This window comes from Rattus rattus, chromosome 6 (assembly GCF_011064425.1).
Source record: "Rattus rattus isolate New Zealand chromosome 6, Rrattus_CSIRO_v1, whole genome shotgun sequence".
Lineage (NCBI taxonomy): Eukaryota > Metazoa > Chordata > Mammalia > Rodentia > Muridae > Rattus > Rattus rattus.
Genome location: NC_046159.1, coordinates 141,561,263 through 141,567,385, shown reverse-complemented (window position 1 = coordinate 141,567,385; position 6,123 = coordinate 141,561,263). Strand labels below are relative to the sequence as shown.

The following is a 6,123-nucleotide window of genomic DNA, read 5'->3' as shown; positions in this document are numbered from 1 at the left end:
AAATTCAACACCCTTTCATGACAAAAGTCCTAGAAAGATCAAGTCACATACCTAAACAGTAAAAGCAATATACAGCAAACCAGTAGCAACATGAAGAGAAACTTGAAGCAACTCCAATAAAATCAGGGAATAAATAAGACTGACCACTCTCTCCCTACCTATTCAATATAGTACTGAATGTCCTAGCCAGAGCAATTAGACAACAAAAGGAGGTCAAAAGGATACAAATTGAAAAGGAAGAAGTCAAAATATCACTATTTACACATGCTATGTATGGTACTTAAATGACCCCAAAACTTACACCAGAGAACTCCTACAGCTGAAAAACAACTTCAGCAAAGTGACTGGGTATAAGATTAACTCAAACAAACAGTAGGCATCCTCTACTACAAGGATAAACAGGCTGAGAAAGAAATTAGGGAAATGACACCCTTCACAATAGTCACAAATATTATAAAATACCTTGAGGTGACTCTAACCAAGCAAGTGAAAGATCTTTTGACAAGAACTTCAAGTCTCTGAAGAAAGAAATTGAAGAAGCTCTCAGAAGATGGAAAGATCTCCTATGTTCGTGAATTGGCAATATTTATATAGTAAAAATGGCCATCTTGCTGAAAGCAATCTAGATTCAATGCAATGCACATCAAAATCCCAAGTCAATTCTTCACAGAGTTAGAAAAAACAATTTGCAATTTCAATTGGAATAACAAAAAATCCAGGATAGCAAAATTTATCCTCAACGATAAAAGAACTTCTGGAAGAATCATCATCCCTAAACTCAAGCAGTATTACAGAGCAATATGATATTGATACAGAGACAGGCAGGTAGATCAATGGATAAAATTGAAAACCCAGAAATGAACCCACACACCTATGGTCACTTGTTCTCTGACAAATGAGCTAAAACCATCTAGTGAAGAAAAGATAGCATTTTCAACAAATGGTGCTGGTTCAACTGGAGGTCAGCATGGAGAAGAATGCAAATCAATTCATTTTTATCACCTTGTACAATGATCAAGTCCAAGTCTATCTTGGACCTCCTCATAAAACCAGATACACTGAAACTAATTGAAGAGAAAGTGGGGCAGAACCTTGAACTATGAGCACAAGGAGAAATTGCCTGAACAGAATACCAATGGCTTATGCTCTAAGATCAGGAATCATAAATGGGATTTCACAAAATTACAAAGCTTCTGTAAGACAAAGGACACTGTCATTAGGACAAAAAGACAACCAATAGATTGCGAAAAGATCTTTACCAATCATACATCCAATAGAGGGCTAATATTCAATATATACAAAGAGTTACAATATATAACTCAAGAAGTTAGACTCAGAGAATTAAGTAACCCTTTTAGAAAATGGGCTAGAGCTAAACAAAGAATTCTCAACTGAGGAATATCAAATGTGATATTGGGAAGCAACTCAAGAAATGTTCAACATCCATAGTCATAAGGGAAATGCAAATCAAAACAACCTCGAGATTCCACCTCACACCAGTGAGAATGGCTAAGATCAAAAACTCAGGTGACAGCAGATGCTGGCAAGGATATGGAGAAAAAGGAACACTCCTCCATTGTAGGTAGGATTGCAAGCTGGTACAACCACTCTTCAAATCAGTGTATCAGTTCCTCGGTACCATTAGTATGGGACATAGTACTATCTGAGGACCCAGTTATACCACTTCTGGGCATATAGCCAAAAACTGTTCCAACATATAACAAGGACACATACTCCACTATGTTCATAGCAGCCTTATTTATAATAGCCAGAAGCTGGAAACAACCCAGATGTCCTTCAACAGAGGAATAGATACGGAAAATGGGGTACATTTACACAGTGGAATATTACTCAGATATTAAGAATAATGACTTCATGAAATTCTTAGGCAAATAGATGGATCTAGAAAGTATCACTCTGGGTAAGGTAAACCAATCACAAAAGAACACACATGGTATTCACTCACTGATAAGTGGATATTAGCCCAAATGCTCAGAATACCCAAGATACAATTCACAGACCACAAGCTCAAGAAGAAGGAAGACCAAAGTGTGTCTGATTCAGTCCTTCTTAGAAGGGGGAACAAAAATACTCACAGGAGGAAAGATGGAGACAAAGAGTGGAATAGAGCCTGAAGGAATGGCCATCCAGAGACTACTCCACTTGGGGATCCATCCCATATATAGACGACAAACCCAGACACTATTATGGAAACCAAGCATGCGGACAGGAGCCTGATATAGCTCTCTCCTGAGAGTCCCTGCCAGAGCCTGACAAATACAGATGTAGATCCTCACAGCCAACCATGGGATTGAGCATGGGGACTTCAAAGGTGGAGTTAGAGAAAATACTGAAGGAGCTGAAGGTGTTTGGAACCCCATAAGAAGAACAACCATAGCAACGACCCAGACGCCCCCCCCCCGAGCTCCCAGGGACTAAACCACCATCCCAAGAAAACACAGGGATGGACCTATGTCTCCATCCACATATAAAGCAGAGGATGACCTTGTTGGGCATCAATGGGAGGAGAAGCCATTTGTCCTGTCAAGGCTTGATGGCCCAGAATAGGGGAATATCAGCGAGGTGAGGTAGGAGGGAGTACGTTGGTTGGTGTGGGTGGGTGTGGGAGCACACTCAGGGGGAGGGGGAAGGGATAGCGGTTTTCTGGTGTGGAAACCTGGAAAATGGATAACATTTAAAATGCAAATAAAAGATATACAATAAAAGGAAAATAAAATAAAATAGCATTGCTACATCCAGCCATATCTATCAGCTGTTATTGTTTAATTATATCTATAATTCATGCTTATTATCAAAGAATGCCTAGAAATGAATAAAATTTTCTGTTGATAATTCTATCACATTGAAGTATATATAAAATCTCTTATTCAAATCTAAGGACCTTAATACTTCCTAAAACCCTTTTGCAAAATGACCAATGGGGGGCACTGTTCATGACTGATCATCAATGAGACTTAGTTAATTATAAATTTCTCTTTCATAAAGTATTTTGTCTCATTTATCATCTGTATATGATAGTCCCAGGTATTTATGAGTTATTTCACTCACAGGTGCATACCAAAATCCAGAAGAAATAGCCTTTGGATATTATTTTCCAGTAACCTGAATGTCCTGAGACAAATGGGGCAGGAGAAATTTTCTCAGCCTTACCCCAGACACCTATCACTAGCACTGAAAGGCTTTACAATGGAAAGGGAAATAAGCACATGATGTATTTGGGCAATTTCATTTTCGACCACTATATAATCATCCTTCACCTATCATAGACAGTATTCTTTGTGGTTTCTTTTTATGTAGATGGCTTTCCCATGATCTCCTAGGTTAACTCTGGCTGGACGGCCAAGTAGTGGAGATAGAAAAGACAGATCTCTATTGCCTAAAATCTGAGAATACTCAAATCAGTCCTGTAATAAATGCATCCCAAAAACCTGCCTTATTAGATTTCTAGTAATGTCTCAGGCACTTGAAACGGTCAGTTCACAAAGAAAACAGATTCAGATTTGCACACAGTCTTAGAGGCTTCACCTGTGATGATTACCCGATCTTTTTTCACTTGCAGCAGGACAAGAGAAGAACTCTTGGCAGAACAAAACTCTTCATGTCATGACCAGGAAACAAAAATAAAGAAGGCAGAAAGGATCAGGTCCCAGTATACCATTCAACGTGTGCCCTCAAGAACAAGAAGACTTCCTAATGTCCCCAAAGTGTGGTGGCTGGAGACATTTTTAGTACAGGAAACTTTGGAGTGAATTCTAAATCCAAGCCTAAATGCCAGTGTGCATTGCTCACTATTATTAGCCATGCATAATTACTGTTCCCTTAATACAATTATCTTAATACTAAAATCCATGTTTGTGGATGTGTGGCCCATTCCACCTTTTCCTGCACAATTAAGATTGCACAATGCAATTTTAGACTAAATATTTTCTGATTCCTTGTTGACCAATAGATATTTTGCAAACACCATGACTCCACTGAAAATATTGATACAGACAGAACGCTGAGCAGGTTGTCATCTACTCAGGGAGACTTCAGAATGCCTTCCCTTAGACAAATGGCTGCATTATCTAAAGGAAAACGCAATTCATCTGTACCTACTGGCTTTACCTCCAAAGTCAAACACCTTCCATCTCTGACCTCTTCGTGGCATCTGTAAAAGATTTTCACGTGAAATAATCTAATTTGAACCTGATAATGGACCTATCGCCACATACCATAAAAGTTATCCACGTTTTAGAAACTGATATTCAAAAGGGGCCAGGGGATTTCTCATATGGCAATTTTATAGTTGTGATTCTCATGTTTTATCTATATACTTTACAAATATATCGCCAAAGAAGCATAAGAAAAGCTGAACGAACTTTATACACAGGGGTTCACCTATAGGAAAATTGTATAGAACTTTGGGCCAGCTTACAATGACATCTAAACCTCCTAGCAGACAATTAAAATGTGGTCATTTAAATGACACAATATTCACTTTAAAAGAAAAAATTTGCATAGAAAAATCACTTCTTTTGTAATTTCATAGTATAATTACTTAAAGCTTATAAATATATTTTTTAAGTATATTAACTTATGATATTAAGCAATTCTGGGACAAAGAATGTATCAGCAATCGCTTGTCTGATGGATGAAAGGAGATGCTTCTCCTACAAGGAATGTTATATATTCATTGAAAATGTGTTTTTAAAAGGATTAACTGTTCTGGTTCCACCACCCAGACACTTGAAGGTCTGCGAGTCAGTTCTGCGTTTGCTTCGGCACATGTGGTCAAACCAGGATGGATTCCTCTCCCTCCTCTTCCAACTTGGGTGTGAACGCCGTGAACCTTTGGTTGTAGCATTTCATCAGGGTGAAGACGGAGAAGTAGTGCTTCCAGCGGCTGGTGTGGAACTTTGCTGTGAGAAGGGCATGGATAAGTGTGAGTCGAAGTCGGGCAGTCTGGCTGAGGCCTATTTTGTGACCTGCTTTGAGCACCTCATTGATACAAGTCAATTCATCTTAAATTGACTAGAACAGACTAAGAAGCCCAAACCTGTATTCACAGAAAGCCTTTCTGACTGATTTCAGCATTATTACCTCTTTGGGAAAGTAGTTCAACAAATGAAAAACCTTTGATGAGATGGTTGGTTGAAGAAATGGTTATGGGGAGGGGAAAATTAACTCCAAATTTTCTTTTTCATTTTGGGACATCCTATCATCTGAGAATGATAGAAATCAGTTTTTATGTGAGGCAGTTGAGGGTCATATGTACCTGGTTGTATTTTTAAAGCTAATCATGTGAAAATAATTGAGAGGTAAATAAAAATATGAGATACATATGACTGTGCACGGGATTATGCTTTCTCAAAGACCCATAGCTGTTTATACAAGTTTTGTAGTGGAATTCTTTCTATAATTGAATAGCGGCAGTACATTTCGTAATACTATTTATATGGGCTCATTTCTAATATTTTTAGGGAAATCTTTGTATTAGAAAAATTATCAGTGAGGAAATACCCTTGTACTATTTAACTGTGAGCTTTCATTCAAATTTGAGTACAGGAACTGAAAAGAATCCATGGAGCATTCATACAATCCAGTTTTAAGGTTGACTCTCTCCCTGATATTGTGATTTACTACAACATCAAATTGAAAAGATGGTCTCAAGGTAGAACAGGAAACCAGTTAATCCAGAGGGCTTGAGTCATAAAGGAATATAGCTCATGAACATTATTCTTACTACCAGACATTCAAGGAAGAAGCTAACTTTGTATTATCCAGACACAAAAAATTTACAGAAGTGCCTAAAGAAATCTTAAAAACTAACAAGAGAATTTCATAAAGTCATTGTTTTCAATATCTCAGTAGTCCATTGTGTAAATGTACCACATTTTCTGTATCCATTCCTCTCTTGAGGGACATCTAGATTGTTTCTTGCTTCTGGCTATAATAAATAAGGCTGCTATGAACACAGTAGAGTATGAGTCTTTGTTATATGTTGGAGCATCACTTGGGTATATGCCCAGGAGAGGTATAGCTGGGTCCTCAGGTAATACTATGTCCAATTTTCTGAGGAACTGCCAGACTGATTTCAAGAGTGGTTATACCAGCTTGCAA

The 6,123-nt window shown here is 38.0% G+C and overlaps 1 pseudogene; it reads left to right on the top strand.

The window, feature by feature from the left end:
• The first annotated feature begins 4,804 nt into the window (after positions 1-4,804).
• On the top strand, positions 4,805-5,088 carry LOC116902997 (annotated as a pseudogene).
• The last annotated feature ends 1,035 nt before the right edge of the window (positions 5,089-6,123 follow it).